We start from the raw sequence: 17,165 nt of genomic DNA on the forward strand, positions 1-17,165 counted from the left end.
TCCTAAAACACTGACATTTTTTTTGTGACTTTTTTTAAAGCTCATCAACTATTGTTAGTGTATTTTATGTGTAGCCCAAGACAATTCTTTTTCTTCCAATGTGGCCCAGGGAAGCCAAAATATTGGACACTCCTGCTCTAGCCTGATAGTGCCAAGTGGTTAGTTATCTTTCTGAACTATCTAGTTACTTTTTATCTTAAGGACACTGTAAAAAAATAAACTACCAAGTTTTTCTCTCCTGCTGGCTCCTAGAAAGCTCAGAGTCAAATCTGTGCTCTGCCTGCAGCAAGAAAATTATAATAAACCTTTTTGGCCTACATGCTGACTTGACTTTATCTTTATCTTTTTTGTTTCTTCTCCTTACTTTTAATCTGAGGCATTTTGCAGTTTTATGCATCCTCATAAATTGCTTTAAATAAGGAGTTACAAATCAAATACAGAGACCAACTTGCCAGGTGAAAGTCTGAGTCGGCTAGAAAGAGAACACCAGTGATAGAGATGTGTTTTCAAAGTTCAATTAAAAACAGAATTACCAGCCAGCCACAGTGGCTGATGCCAGTAATCTCACCACTTTGGGAGGCTGAGGTGGGCAAATAATTTGAGGCCAGGAGTTCAAGACCAGATGGCCAACATGGCGAAACCCTGCCTCTACTAAAAATACAAAAATTAGCAGGGCATGGTAGCATACGCCCATAATCCCAGCGACTCGGGAGGCTGAGGCACGAGAATTGCTTGAACCCAGGAGGCAAAGGCTACAGTGAGCCGAGATCGTGCCACTGCACTCTAGCATGGGTGACAGAGCAAGACTCTGTCTTAAAATATATATATTAAAATATTCTTCATTTCAGCCGGGCGCAGTGGCTCATGCCTGTAATCCCAGCACTTTGGGAGGCCGAGGCGGGCAGATCATGAGGTCAGGAGTTCGAGACCAGCCTGACCAACATGGAGAAACCCCGTCTCTACTAAAAATACAAAAATTAGCTGGGCGTGGTGGCGGGCGCCTGTAACCCCAGCTACTCGGGAGGCTGAGGCAGGAGAATCACTTGAATCTGGGAGGCAGAGGTTGCAGGAGCCGAGATAGCGCCATTGCACTCCAGCCTGGGCAACAGAGTGAGACTCCGTCTCAAAAAAAAAAAAAAAAAAATGCTTCATTTCTAGAAAAATATGCTTTTTTCTACTTTTCTTGAATACTACAGCTGTCAAGCTATACTTTTTTCCATTTTTGAAAGAAACATCATCAATAGAGAAGTATTTCTCCACCGTGAACAATACAAGGGCAATAATAAACACCAACAGGGAGTACCAGAAGCTTGTTCCACGGGAGAGCTTATGCTCAGCTAAAGGCAGGCAGCTGGAGCCAGGTGCGGTGGCTCACTCCTGCAATCCCAGAACTTTGGCAGGCCGAGGCAGGGGGATCACTTGAGCTCAGGAGTCTGAGACCAGCCCCAGCAACAGAGTGAGACCCCTGTCTCTAGCACGGGGAAAAAAAATTCAAGAAGGCAGCTGTTATTCAGTTTAGGTTAACTGTTGTCATGGGAAAATGTGGGGCGCCTGTTGACAGAGCTCCTAATTTTTTAGGATAACCAAAAAATAGAGACTTTACGTAAAACAGCTAGTTTTTAAATGTTGGCTCAAAAAAATGTTAACCATCAATGCAAACAGAAATATAAGGCTGCCAGTATTCAAACCCTGGCTAGATAATGAATAAATATGTTTGAATGGTTGAAGAGACGGAAGAAAATGGAAAAAAGTTTAGGAATTTATGCTCTAAAATTGATGCAATAATAGTATCCATTCTCTTTATTCAACTCAAAGCATAAATATTACCAAAGAACAAATATTTTATTTAATTAACCTAACGGTGAATTCTGCAGTGCAAAAACAAACAAATCATTTTTTTATTTTTAGAGATGCGGTCTCACCCTGTCGTCCAGGTTGGAGTGCAGAGGCACAAGCACAGCTCACAGCGACCTCAAACTCCTAGGGACCACAGGCACATGCCACCACATCCGGCTAATTTATTTTTTGTACAGACAGGGTCTCACTATGTTGCCCAGGCTGGTGCCAAATTCCTGGCCTCAAGTAATCCCCTGCTTTGGCCTCCCAAAGTGTTGAGATTACAGTTTTGAGCCACCACACCCAACCCAAGTAAACACATCATATTATCTCACCAGCAAACACCTTCCTTATGTTCACTGCAGCATTGTCTGTAACAGTAAAAAGCTGTAAACAACCTAATTGCCCATTTCTGTAGTCTAAACATAAAGAAAAATATGGTATAGGGCCAGGTGTGGTGGCTCACGCCTGTAATCCCAGCACTTTGAGAGGCTGAAGCCAGTGGATCACGAGGTCAGGAGTTCGAGACCAGCCTGGCCAACACAGTGAAACCCCCATCTCTACTAAAAATACAAAAATTAGCCGAGCATGGTGGTGTGTGTCTGTAGTCCCAGCTACTCAGGAGGCTGAGGGAGGAGAATCGCTTGAACCTGGGAGGTGGAGGTTGCAGTGAGCTGATATTGTGCCATTGCACTCCAGCTTGGACAACAGAGTGAGACTTTGTCTCACAAAAAAAAAGAAAAAGAAAATATGGTATCATATATAAGAAATTATACAACTAAATAAACTAGATCTACATATATCATAATGCATCTAAAAAACAGGAAAGAAAACCAAGTAGATTAATATAGGTATACAGTAGAATATTCACGTAAATTCTAACAATCTATAAAGCACTACTATATATTGTTTATAGATACACCCAAATGTAGTAAATGTATAAAAATATGGAACGAAGGGCTATATACAACATTTAGGAGAAACTTTACTACTGAGAAGAGGAAGGTGGACACGATTGGAAAGAAGTACAAAAGGGACATCAAGCCGGGTGTGGTGATTCACGCCTGTAATCCCAGCACTTTAGGAGGCTGAGGCAGGTGGATCACTTGAGGCCCGGAGTTTGAGACCAGCCTGGCCAACATGGTGAAACCCTGTCTCTCCTAAAAGTACAAAAATTAGCTGGGTGTGGTGGTACATGCCTGTGAGCCCAACTACTCGGGTGGCTGAGGCAGAGAATCGCTTGAACCTGGGAGGCGGAGGCTGCAGTGAGCCGAGATGGTGCCGCTGCACTCTGGCCTGGGTGATAGAGCAGGACTCCATCTCAAAAAAAAAAAAAAAAAAAAAAAGAAAAAGAAAAAGAAAAAAGAGAAAGAAAAGAAAAGGCCAGGTGTGGTGACTCATACCTGTAATCCCAGCACTTTGGGAGGCCCAAGCGGACAGATCACGAGGTCAGAAGATGGAGACCATCCTAACCAACATGGTGAAACCCGTCTCTACTAAAATACAAAAAAAAATCAGCTGGGCGTGGTGGCGTGTGCCTGTAGTGTCAGCTACTCAGGAGGCTGAGGCAGGAGAATGGTGTGAACCCGGGAGGCGGAGCTTGCAGTGAGCAGAGATCGCACCACTGCACTCCAGCCTGGGCGACAGAGCGAGACTCCGTCTCAAAAAAAAAAAAAAAAAAAGATATCAACTATAACTATAATAATGCCTTCTTAAAAAAAGCTCTAAGCCGGGCATGGTGGCTCACGCCTGTAATCCCAGCACTATGGGAGGCCAAGGCGGGTGGATCACAAGGTCAGGAAATCGAGACCATCCTAGCTAACATGGTGAAACCCCGTCTCTACTAAAAATACAAAAAATTAGCCAGGCGTGGTGGCGGGCACCTGTAGTCCCAGCTACTAGGGAGGCTGAGGCAGGAGAATGGTGTGAACCTGGGAGGCAGAGGTTGCAGTGAGCTGAGATTGCACCACTGCACTATAGCCCAGCCTGAGTGACAGAGTGAGACTCCGTCTCAAAAAAATAAAAAAATAAAAATAAAAATAAAGCTCTGAAGCAAATATGACAAAATGTTAACATCTGTCAATTCTGGTAATAGTTATATGGCTATTCTGTTATATTACTGCAGGTACTTTTAACATTTAACATATTCCCTAATAAAAATAAAAAACAAATTAAACTGTAAATACACAAAATAAAATTTTAGCCAGGCATGGTGGCTCACCTGTAATCCCAGCACTTTGGGAGGCCAAATCGGGCCCGAAGTCAGGAGTTCAAGACCAGCCTGGCCAACGTGGTGAAACCCCATCTCTACTAAAAACACAAAAATTAGCTGGGCTTGGTGGCAGGCGCCCGTAATTCCAGCTACTCAGGACGCTGAGGCAGAACTGCTTGAACCCAGGAAGCAGAGGTTGCAGTGAGCTAAGATTGTGTCATTGCACCCCAGCCTGGGTGACAAGAGTGAAACTTCGTCTCAAAAAAAAATTAAAGAAAACTCAAAAAGCACTTTTTTCATTGGGCATAGGTCTCATGATAGGCTTTCTGACAGGTAACAAGTTGGATACATAAATGAAAGCCCTGAAGGGTAAGTCCTACATATATGAAGCCCTCCTGTGAAGAATTTTGGAGTCAAATACTTAAGATTCATATCAATCAGGCTCCTTACAAACTGTGTGACCTTGGGGAAATCTGCAAACTTCCTAAGCCTATTTACCCATTTTTAAAAAGGGACTAACACTACCACCTACCTCAAACAGCTGTGGTGAAGCTTAACAAAATAGTCAATATTTAAGGGCTTGTCTACCTTTGTATATCCCTCACCTACAGCTCAAGAATAATTTCACTTTTGTACTTTTATATACATAAGCAAACTAAAAGACTTTGCTTTCCTAGTGTCCAAGGACAGACAACAAATCATTTTTGCCATCACAAGAAAGCAGAAAGTAAAGGTCACCTCATCTTCATCATCATCATCATCAATCATCACCATAATAGCAACATTTATTGAGTACTTACTATGTTCTAGATATCATTTCTAGGCTCTTTAAATGCATTAACTCAGTTGACAAGTCAGATAATATATTTTATATACGCTAGAAGAAGAGAAAAATAGGTACTTATTATAAGATTACGAACTCAGAGAAAAGAAAGTTTCTTCCAGGTGGAAAAAATTAGAAAAGACTGCCTGGAAATGGGAAACCTGGTAGGCAGATCTGAAGCATAAGTAAGGGGGGCGGGGCGGGGAGTCAAAGCAGCAAAAGGAACAGAAAATATCTTCCCAAAGCTGAATCACAGTAGACATGGAAGGCAATAAGAAACAGGATGAAAAGCCAGGACATGTAAGAAAAGTCTTTGAGTGCCCATTTAGGATTCAATAAACACCTATTCAGTACCATATTTTGCCATTGTGTTCTTTGCATTTTCATTAAAGACAGTAAAAAGCTGATGATGGGTTTTTGGCAACAAAGCAACTTGAAAACTGTGGTTCAGGAACATTTATCTGGCTGCTTTATGTAATATTCTATACAACTCCTCCTATTCTCCGCTATGGCTAATAACACCTCGTTTCTCAGTTCCACTCAGTCACCCAAACTACAAATATGAATTGTTTAAACTTGCCTCTCCCCATCACACTACTCATTCACAACCGGACCTCCTAAATCTTTCTCCACTCAACAACCTTCACTGTCACTGTCTTGCTTCAAGCACTAATCATTATTTCCTGAAAAAGTCTACATGACCTCCAAAATACATTCCTCGTTGCCACCTGCATAATCTCTCTAAAATACACATCATCTCATAAAGCTTGTTTTTGCCTGAAATTGTTTAATGACTTCCAACTTGCCTACAAGCTATATAGAATATCAGACGTGCCTCTCCAACCTGAAATTCTACAATCCCCTCTGCCAAACTATTACCAGCATACACAAAATAGTTTCTCATGCTTTTGTGACTATGTATGTTGCTGTTTCCTCCACCTAAAATGACCTCCCACGTTCATTCCAATTATTATTTTTTTTTGAGACAGAGTCTTGCTGTCGCTCAGCAGTCTGGAGTGCAGTGGCCGCCATCTCGGCTCACTCCAATACTCCTCCTGGGTCAAGCGATTCACCAGCCTCAGCCTGTAGCTGGGATTACAGGCATGCACCACCAGGCCCGGCTAATTTGTATATTTTTAGTAGAGACAGGGCTTCACCATGTTAGCCAGGCTGGCCTCAAACTCCTGACCTCAAGTGATCCACCCACCTCAGCCTCTCAAAGTGCTGGGATTGCAGGTGTGAGCCACCACGCCTGGCCCAATTATTCATTCTTCAAGATTCCGTTCAAGTATCATCTCTTGGCTGTCTTTAGTGTGTAGATTTGATGGGCCCTGAAATAGCCTAAATGACACAGATCACATACAAGGTATACCATTAACAACTCAGGACAGCTTTAAAATACCAAGTACACTGATTTTCCTATCCATTTAATCATTTTATTAAGAATCTCAGCAGGGTGCGGTGGCTCACACCTGTAACCTCAGCACTTTGGGAGGCCGAGGCTGGGGGATCACTTGAGGTGAGGAGTTGGAGACCAGCCTGGCCAATGTGGTGAAACTCCATCTCTACTAAAAATACAAAAATTAGCCGGGTGTGGTGGTACACGCTTGTAATCCCAGCTACTCGGGAGGCTGAGGCAGGAAAATCTCTTGAGCCTGGGAGGTGGAGGTTGCAGTGAGCCAAGATGGCGCCATTGCACTCCTGGGCAATAAGAGCTAAACTCCGTCTCAAAAAAGAAAATAAAAAGAATCTGGCTGGGCGCGATGGCTCACGCCTGTAATCCCAGCACTTTGGGAGGCCAAGGTGGGAGGATCACGGGGTCAGGAGTTCGAGACCAGCCTGACCAACATGGTGAAACCCCATCTCTACTAAAAATACAAAAATTAGCCGAGCATGGTTGCACATGCCTGTAATCCCAGCTACTCAGGAGGCTGAGGCAGAAGCACTTGAACCTGGGAGGTGGAGGCTGCAGTGAGCCGAGATCGTGCCACCACACTCCAGCCTAGGCGACAGAGCAAGACTCCGTGTCAAAAAAAAAAAAAAAAAAAAAAGAATCTGGGGAAAATTTCAAATTACCCAATGTCAATCAAGATTTTCCCCCTTCTTATGAAATTGAATAAAAACAAAAATGTGTGCGTGTATACATATATACATACTTTCTTTTTTTTTCCTTGAGACAAGAGTTTTGCTCTTGTTGCCCAGGCTGGAGTACAGTGGTGCAATCTCAACTCACTGCAATTTCTGCCTCCTGGGTTCAAGCAATTCTCCTGCCTCAGACTCCCAAGTAGCTGGGATCACAGGCATCTGCCACCACGCCCAGCTAATTTTTTTATTTTTAGTAGAGACGGGGTTTCACCATGTTAGCCAGGCTGGTCTCGAACTCCTGACCTCAGGTGATCTACCTGCCTCGGCCTCCCCAAGTGCTGGGATTACAGGCGTGAGCCACCACGCCTGGCCTGTATTTTGAAAAATACAAAAATTACCCAGCCGTGGTGGCGCGGGCCTGTAGACCCAGCTACTCAGGAGGCTGAGGCAAGAAGATTGCTTGAGCCCAGGATTTGCAGAGTTGTAGTTAGCCACCGCACTCCAGCCTGAGCAACAGAGCCAGACCCTGTCTCAAAAAAAAAAATCACTCTTTTGTCAAAATGTATTCACTGCACTCTGTTCTGAGATACTAGAAGTTGCTCTAGACAGAGAGGACAGCAGGAGTAGATTCACAAAGATCACAAAGTGGGGAGGGAGAAAGCATATATATATTAGAGTGTGAGCAAGGTGGGGCTTGATTAGAAATGAAACTTGGAGTGATCGAAGACCTCACAAACTGTGTTAAAGTATGTGGACCATAGGAAAGAGGGAGTCAGCACAGTATGGTGGCTGAAAGTCCCAACTGTGGAGCCTCGGTACCTGAGGTTCAACTTTCAGCTCTGCTACTTACAAAGCTGTTACAAGGGGCTCGCTAAATTCTCCTAGAATGTTGTGAGGAGTAAACATACTTGTAAGGCACTTAAAACAGTGCGTGGCATATTAGTAAGTGCTATGTAAATATTTGTTAAATAAATACAAACGGAGCCAAGGAAGGGTTCTTTTTAAGTAGGGAAGTATGATATGGTCAGATTGCATTTTAGATAGATGACTGGGGACTATGTAGCAGAAAGACGTTAACAGGACAAGACTGAATTTAGAGAGACTGTGAAATTAGTTGGGTAAGAGATTATGTGAACTATGATAGTAGTAGTAGTAATGTTAAGTATGGATAGAAGGGGACTAACTCAACAAATATCGAGGAGGTAAAATTGACAAGACAAGGTAATTGATTGGATATAGAGGAAGAAAGAAGAGTCAAGGTTGAGTCCCACGTGAAGTATTATTTCTGATGTTTTCAAAAGTAATATTCTAAGAACTTTGGATCTTAGATGTCTTCTGTGCTAGTGACATTTGATGTCTTGGGGTTGTATTATGATGCTTCCATAAAAATGCAAACTACAGGCCTGTTTAAACTCTCAAATTGATCGGCCCTCGCTGTTTTTTTTTTTTTTTTTTTTTTTCAGTAGGTGGAGATAATTTCTCTTTAAGGACATACCATTATGCAGAACACTTATTTAGCCCAAGTCAAAGAGCCAGAAAGCTTGAATAATGATTTTATTATGTGGGGTTTTTTTATCTTTATGTTGGGATTTGTGATGATAAAGACTATAGCATCATGGTAATACTGTAAAAATTTTTAAGTGCTGAACCATTAAAGACAAATTAAAATTTGTTAATTCTGTTACTTCCAATTTTTTCACTGTTCATTCATATATGATAAACTTTGATAACCAGAATATTTCATTACTTATTGATCCCTTTGACAAATCTTAGCTCATTTCTACATTTGTCAACTTTAAAAATATTTTTTCTTAGGCTGAGAGCAGTGGCTCATGCCTGTAATCCCAGCACATTGGGAGGTTAAGGTGAGCAGATGGCTTGAGGCAGTTTGCTTAGGCTAGGAGTTTGAGACTGGCCTGGGCAACATGGCAAGATCTCACCCTCTTACAGAAAATACAAAAATTAGGCAGGGCGCCGTGGTGCATGCCTGTAATCCCAGCACTTTGGGGCGCCGAGGCAAGAAGATCACCTGAGGTCAGGAGTTCAAGGCCTGCCTGGCCAACATGGTGATACTCCATCTCTACTAAAAATAGAAAAATTAGCCAGGTGTGGTGGCAGGCACCTGTAATCTCAGCTACTCGGGAGGCTGAGGCAGGAGAATTGCTTGAATCCAGGAGGCAGAGGTTGAAGTAAGCCAAGATCACGCCATTGCACTCCAGCCTGGGCAACAAGACTGTGAGACTCCATCTCAAAAAACAAAAAACAAAAAACAAAAATTAGCCAGGTGTGGCTGGGCACGGTGGCTCACACCTGTACTCCCAGCACTTTGGGAGGCCAAGGTGGGCAGATCACGAGGTCAGGAGTTCGAGACCAGCCTGGCCAACAGAGACCCCATCTCTATTAAAAATACAAAAAACTTCGCTGGGCATGGTGGCAGATGCCTGTAATCCCAGCTACCAGGGAGGCTGAGACAGGAGAATTGCTTCAACCTGAGGGGCAGAGGTTGCAGTGAGCCAAGATCGCACCATTGCATTCCAGGCTGGGTGACAAGAACGAGACTCAGTCTCGAAAAATAAATAAATAAATAAATAAATAAATAAATAATAAATAAACATTCATATATGAGTTTAGTCAACAGCTTATTTCATTTTCTCTGACAATGCTAAATGTATAGCCTTTCCTCATCCATAAAAAATTAACCAAGGCCAGGCGTGGTAGCTCATGCCTGTAATCCTAGCACTTTCGCACACCGAAGTGGGCAGATCACCTGAGGTCAGGAGTTCGAGATCAGCCTGGCCAATATGGCGAAACCCCGTCTCTACTAAAAATAAAAAATTAGCCAGGCTGGTGGCACATGCCTGTAATTCCAGCTATTACTAGGGAGGCTGAGGCAGGAGAATCGCTTGAACCCAGGAGGCAGAGGTTGCAGTGAGCCGAGATCACGCCACCGTACTACAGTCTGGGCAACACAGCGAGACTCTGTCTCAAAAAGAAAAAGAAAAGTTAACCAAAATACTAAATAATCAAAACATCTGACTCATTTATCTCCACCTTCTTTATTTTGTAGTTAGCATATTTTTTATAAAATAAAAATATGAAAAGAAATAGATAAAACACTAGTATATCATAAAACATATTCTTTTTTTTTTTTTTTTTTTTTGAGATAGAGTTTCACTCTTGTTGCCCAGGCTGGAGCGCAATGGCATGATCTCGGTTCACTGCAACCTCCACCTCCCGGGTTCAAGCAATTCTCCTGTCTCAGCCTCCCAAGTAGCTGGGATTACAGGCACCCACCACCACACCTGGCTAATTTTTGTATTTTTAGTAGAGACAGGGTTTCACCACATTGGCCAGGCTGGTCTGGAACTCCTGATCACCTTCTGCCCGCCTTGGCCTCCCAAAGTCCTGGGATTACAGGCATGAGCCACCTCACCCAACCCATAAAACATACTCTTCTATCTTTACCTTAGATTAAAAATGGATTGGGCTGGCTGTGGTGGCTCACACCTGTAATCCCAGCACTTTGGGAGGCCAACTCCGGTGGATCACTTGAGGCCAGGAGTTCTTTAGTAAAAATATAAAAATTAGCCGTCCATGGTGGTATGTGCCTGTGGGTCCCAGCTACTCGGGAGACTGAGGCAGGAGAATTGTTTGAACCCAGGAGGTGGAGGTTGCAGTGAACTGAGATCGAGACACTGCACTCCAGCCTGGGTGATGGAGTGAGACTCTTACCTCAAAAAAAAAAAAAAAAAAAAAAAAGGTTAAAAATGGATTAATCCACACTGTAAAATTTTAATAAACATATAACTTTCTACAATGCTTTCAAAAATTAAATTTCTTAAAATGTTCAAAGATTCTTAATTTTACTTTTGTAAAAAGTCTCAGAAAATTTCTTGATGGCCTCAGTTAACTGTCAATTCTTGTCAACATAAGAGCCCCAAAAGCAGATAATCAAAATGTATAGGCAATTTGTCCAGTTGAGTTAATTCACTTTTTATACTTAGGAATTCTGTCAAAGTGTAACCCTGTTCCCTCAGAGAACATAAAATCTCTGTATAGGAAATGCAGCCACTCTTTCCTTCATCACCTTCTCTTGAGATCACTGGAGTCAACTATTACAAAGATCTTTGGGATAGCACATTTCCTTTCACATAACCCTTCATTCAGTCAAATGCAACTAGTACTTATTTACTTATTAATACTATCTGTAAAGCAGTATTAGGCATTTTTTGGGAGAAGCTACTCAAATGCCAAAAGCCTTATGCATGCAAAGCAGTCAACAATACAAGACCGTATGTTAACAAATGCCAATTTAAATGATGCAGGCAATAAATGCCACCAACTTTCACCATTTAACAAAGATTAAGGAGTCCAATCGTTATAGAAAGAACGAATGTGTGATTTTACAAAGCAGTACCCAAGAGTTCTGTGACTGCAATATTTACCTTATTCTAGTCACTAACCTAACATTCGACAGGAAAAGAAATTCTCTGGATTTCAGTTCTCTCATCCATAAAAATATCAATCTACCTCAAAAAGTAGCTGGCAGAAGAACAAATGAAAATGAGTACCAAGCTCAATATTTAGAAAGTTCTAGAGAAACGTTTATGACAATGTTAAATGACAATAGAGAGTACCGTTCCAGAAGTATCCTTGACAAATGCAGATTAGTCCTATCTAGGTAAGTTTCAACAAGAAGCCACCATCTTTTAAAAAGAAAACAAGAAATAAAATAATAAGTGCTTATGATGCCTGCCACCAATGACTATAAAGCATTTCACAAATATCAATTAAATTCTATAGCTGCCATGCCAAGGTTAAAAATTACATATGTAACAGAAGTCAAACTAAGGTTCCATTTCAATGACTAGCCAAAAAGTGCCATACCAAACCAGCAACAAAGAAGAATCCAAAAAGCCTTCACTGCAGTTAACTGTTACGCTTACATAATACAGCATCTTTCTTCATGAAATACAGATTTCTCAAAATGTTTGACCTTCAATGAGGAGGATTCGATTTACAGCTAAGCATCTTCTGGAGAACGGTAGGTCTGTCTTTTTTTCAGAACTCGTATTGTATACCATTAGTTTTATTTTAAATAGAGCAACTTTCTAAGTAAAAAAAAAAGTAACAGTTGTATTGTAGATGACATAATAAAAACAGTGGCAAAGAATTTCCACTTCAAAACTTAACTATTTCCCTCTTTCCAAAGCACATAAAAATAAGTTACCTGTCATAATGAAATATTTTCATTAACAGGGACTTAGAGGCAAGTAAAATATATTTTAGGACCACAAGCAGAAATGGCCAGCTTCAAGTCCCTTTGGCAAAAGAGCACATGACTCACTGCTTTAGAACTCAATGGGAAGATACTGAAAACTCACTCTGCCCTAATATTTTGCTTTGGGTTTTTTAAGACATCTTCATCTTATTTTTATTTATTTATTTATTTTTTGAGACGGAGTTTCGCTCTTGTTGCCCACACTGGAGCATAATGGTGCGATCTCAGCTCATGGCAACCTTCGCCTCGCGGGTTCAAGCAATTCTCCTGCCTCAGTCTCCCCAGTAGCTGGAACTACAGGTGTGCGCCACCACGCCCGGCTAATTTTTTTTGTATTTTTAGTAGAGACGGGGTTTCACCATGTTGGCCATGCTGGTCTTGAACTCCTGACCTCAGGTGATCCACCCGCCTCGGCCTCCCAAAGTTCTGGGATTATAACTGTGAGCCACCGTGTCTGGCCAGACATCTTCATCTTAATGTTGACAATTTCTATAGCATCCATGGCTTATGTACAAAGATGACAAATTATGAATAACATGAACCACATGTAAACAAGAGGGTCTTATTTTTGCTGGATACTTAAAATATAAGCCATAAAGTCTCACATACGCAGACAGACACACACACACAAACACACACACACACACACACTTTCTCTCTGTTACTTAGTATACAACTGAGAAACATTTATATTATTTTTAAAAAATAAAAAATAGGGAAGGGCGTGGTGGCTCACACCTGTAATCCCAGAACTTTGGGAGGCAGAGGCGGGCAGATCACGAGGTCAGGAGTTCCAGACCAACCTGGCCAACATGGTAAAACCCCATCTCTACTAAAAATACAAAAATTAGCCAGGTGTAGTGGCAGGCACCTGTAATCCCAACTACTCGAGAGGCTGAGGCAGGAGAATCGCTTGAATGCAGAAGGCAGAGGTTGCAGTGGGCTGAGATTACCCCACCGCACTCCAGCCTGGGCAACAGAGCAAGACTTCACCTCAAAAAAAAGACACGAATGTTCTAGCTAGAAAACCATAAATTATGATTCTGATTTTTCCTTCCCAGAAACATCTCAAAATCTCTTTACACTACAGATATTTTATCTGGAAAAACAGGTAACAAAAAATTGTACTAAAAAATTCCTTCCAATCTCATTAAGAGTTGTATACAGAACTATGAATAATTTTAAAAATTAATCTCCAAATTAAGCATAAGATTCTCCAACATGTATCAAGAAACACTACATACACTTAGAACTAAAGCTCTTCTACTTAAGTCAAATTATCTTAAGCTCCTGATTAACAATCTACTGAAAAATCACCACTCAGTGTGTGGGGTTTTGTTTGTTTTTGACAGAGTCTTGCTCTGTCGCCCAGGCTGGACAACAGTGGCGCGATCTAGGCTCACTGCAACCTCCGCCTCCCGGGTTCAATCTATTCTCCTGTCTCAGCCTCCCCAGCAGCTAGGATTACAGGCGCATGGCACAACACCTGGCTAATTTTTTTGTATTTTTAGTAGAGACGGGGTTTCACCATATTGGTCAGTCTGGTCTCGAACTCCTGACCTCAGGTGATCCACCTGTCTCGGCCTCCCAAAGTGCTGAGATTACAGGCGTGAGCCACTGCACCTGGACCTTAGTGTGCTTTGATACCTACAAACAGCAGGAATAGGGATATGTCAGACACATAACACAGGGAACTATCATTCCCAACCTTACTCATTTCCTCACCATATTAACCCTTCTACTTTCTAATCATGTTACAAAGAACAAAAGTGTAAAAATATATCATACACTGACATGCATTCATAAGGCTAATCAAAGTCACATTTACCACCTATATGTGAAATTCTTTTGAAGATGTCTACTCATGTGAATGCTTGATACAAGGCATTAAAATGACCTACCCTATCTTATGGCAGTATCTCACAAAAACGTCCCTGTACAAGGAGCAACACAAGAGAAAAGGTCTGAAGGGGCTTTCATGCAAATTATCTTATCCTTTTTTTCCCCACCTTTTATGTTCACTATTTTAAAATCTCAAATAGATTTACTGCTTTAAGTAAAAGAAAACAATTGTAGTATTCTTCTTAGATTTTTGCAGTATTCCTGTATCTCCTATTTCTTGCCAAATATTTCTGACATTAATTTATACTTATATGACTAGAACAATAAAAAGCATTAACAAGAGTGTAGATATATGTGTGTGTGTATCTTTATATATTAATATATATACACACACACAGGGACAAATAAGGAGACAATAAGTGTCTATTTTAAAGCAGGGACATTGCTTTTTATTCCAATCATTCAATGCCCATCATGCAAAAAAGGTGGAAAACGTCAGATTTTAAGACTTAACGACAGAGAAATGACTTAGTTGTAGCAACCATTCATATCAAATAACCTTACAAAACATAAGCAAGAGAAAGACGCCGTGAAAGGGCAATACAGCATTTCACAGCTTCTGCTCCCTTACTCCACCCAGTCTTCTCGGCTGAATGGCTGTTCACGGCATCCACAAATATTAGCCCATTTTTTTAAAAAAGGATGTGTGGGGAGGTACCAGCGTAGGGCTTGCTCCATCAAAATCAAGATATACAGAAATACTTCATGTGAAAAATTGGGTTCCTTTCTGATTTTAAAAAATATATACCAGCCTTCAATTTCTTTTAGGAGATTCCCCCCTTCTAAGCAATCCAAACAATGATCATTAATGAACACGAAAGAAATCACCCTAAATACAGATTACTCTTCTGCCTTATTAAAAACTGCAATTTGCAACCGCCAATTATTTTGTGAAACTGTGTCCTAAAAGACACCCATTAGAGATTAAAACCTAGCTAATGCCTTAAAACCAAATCAGAATTTTTTAAGTAAAAGCTTTTACTACACATTCAACATCACTATGACACAGTCAACAGGAAATTTTCCTGATTATGAGACTGGACCCCGCAGCAATCAAGCCCTGCTGCAGCAAAAAAAAAAAAAAAAAAAAAAAAGCAAACACTCCTGAGGCAAAAAGGGAGGGATGACATTACTGGTATGAAAGGCCCAAGCACTGTCTCCTCCGCCCTAGCCTCGAAAAGAAATTCACATAAAATAACCCACCCCCCTCACAAAAACAGAATTGCCAAAAATGGCACAAATTTTTTGTTTGGCCTTTAAAACCTTATGAATCTCAAAGACTGTGTGCTTAAAGGAGAGATGGGAATAACAGTAATATCTCTATTTGTCCAGACTGCCACTTAAGGAAAGAGGGAGGGGGAACCTTGGCATGACATCGCCCATTGAGAACCAGACCACAAATCTGGTCCTCCTCTTCAAAGGCGTATTTTCTTAACCAAAAGACTGATATAAATTGGGCCCAAACCCCAAAAGAAAATTTCCTGCCCTCTTCTCAAGGAGTTTCTTGCTAAGTCACTGAAGAAAGGCAGCATAACATGTAAAGCTATGGTACCTTGCTCTCTCCTACTAAATACTGAAAACCTCTTCCCCTCTACTGTTACGTTTAGAGGTGCAGAGTCAAAATGTGTCGACCACCTCAAAGGCATTTTCTCATGTGGGAGGCTAAAGAGGGTAAATATGCAGAGGCACTGCGTTTCCCAAAGGGGCAGGGAGATGAGATTAGATGAAGGGGAATGGCAGGGAGCCTCGAAGCTGAATGTTAACAGCATCAAAAGGCAACTCCCCATCGAGGAGCCGGTGGCAGAAAGAAAATCCTGCCAGATTCGGTGGGTGGATGCTGCGGATTGCTCGGTGGGCCGGGCTGCCTCTCCTCGGCGGGTGCTGAGGCCGGACCGCCGCACTGGGGGCCAGGGAGATGGTGGGCCACCCTCCGCTGGTCAACCCCATCTTAAGGACCAGTCGGGGACGGAATGCCTGGAAGGCCCTATGGGTGCCCCGGCGGCGCGGGGCTGAGCCGGTCCCCGAGCCGACAACTGAGGGTGGGGTGGGGACTGCGGTGCTCGTCTCCGCGGCCGGGGAGAGGAGGGCCGAGCCCTTTCCCCAAGATCAGAGAGCTACCTGGTCCCCACGCCCTTCCTACCCAAGAATACTTTTCTTGCTAAGTCACCGAGGGAGGAAGGCGATCCCTTCTTGGGGAGGGCCGCGGCGGGGGGGCCGCAGCGGCGCCGGCAGCCCCCAAAGCCGGGCCCGGGAGGAGAGGAGCGAGGGCAGCGCCCTCCCCGGACAGTCCCCCTCCTCCGGGTCTCTCACTCAACGGCCGTCGCGGCCGCCATTTTGAGAGCGAGGAGAGAAGAAGAAGGAGGAGGCGGCGGCGGCGGCAGGGGGAGGGGAGAATGGGAGGGAGGGGACCGGCGCAGCCACATCGTCAGGCCGCCGGGTCCGGCCTGCAGCCGCCCGGGCGCGGTGGAGGAGACAGAGGGGAGGGCGCAGACCCGCGCCGCCTTACCGGAGCGCTGCACCGCCGCCTCCGCAGGGCCTCTTCCGTCCTTCACTCCCATCCACCGGCGGGGGAGGGGGAGGGAGAGGGGAGGGAGGAAGGAGGGAGGGAGGGAAGGAGGGGGGGGAGGATGGCGCGCTGGGCCCGGGCCCGGGGAGGGGGAGGGGAGGGGAGCGGGCGGGCTCCTCAGCCGTTCCGGGGCTCGAGCCCAAGGTCGGCGCTCGCGGTTTCTCTCGCTCGCGCCCGAGCGCTCCCCTCCTTCTCCTTCTCGCTCCCTAGACCCCCGGGTCGCTGCTCCTCCGCTCGCTCACTAGCTCTCCCGGCCGCCGGACTCCGCCGCCGCCCCGCCGCTCCAGCTCCGTCTGTCACAGGAGCTGCCCCAACGCCCTGACGTCACCGCGCCGCCGCCGCCGCCGCCGCCGCCCCAGACCCGCCAGGAAGAGGGAGGGGCGGGCGCCGGGAGCGGAGGAGGGGCTGCGGCGCATGCGCCGGGCTGTGCCGGACCGGGGCCGCGCTGCCTTCTAGCGGG

At 43.8% G+C, this 17,165-nt stretch overlaps 1 protein-coding gene across 2 annotated transcripts in view; it reads right to left on the reverse strand.

Moving 5' to 3' along the window:
- The window catches only part of PAFAH1B1 (platelet activating factor acetylhydrolase 1b regulatory subunit 1), a 94,454-nt gene extending 77,399 nt beyond the window's left edge, over positions 1 to 17,055 (reverse strand). For both annotated transcript variants that reach the window (XM_030800477.1, XM_030800478.1), the window contains exon 1: positions 16,646 to 17,055. The gene's annotated coding sequence lies outside the window, so the exon portion shown is untranslated. The remainder of the gene's footprint in view (positions 1 to 16,645) is intronic.
- Positions 17,056 to 17,165: the final 110 nt, after the last annotated feature.

The sequence above is a fragment of the Nomascus leucogenys genome, chromosome 19, assembly GCF_006542625.1.
Source record: "Nomascus leucogenys isolate Asia chromosome 19, Asia_NLE_v1, whole genome shotgun sequence".
Taxonomy (NCBI): Eukaryota; Metazoa; Chordata; class Mammalia; order Primates; family Hylobatidae; genus Nomascus; species Nomascus leucogenys.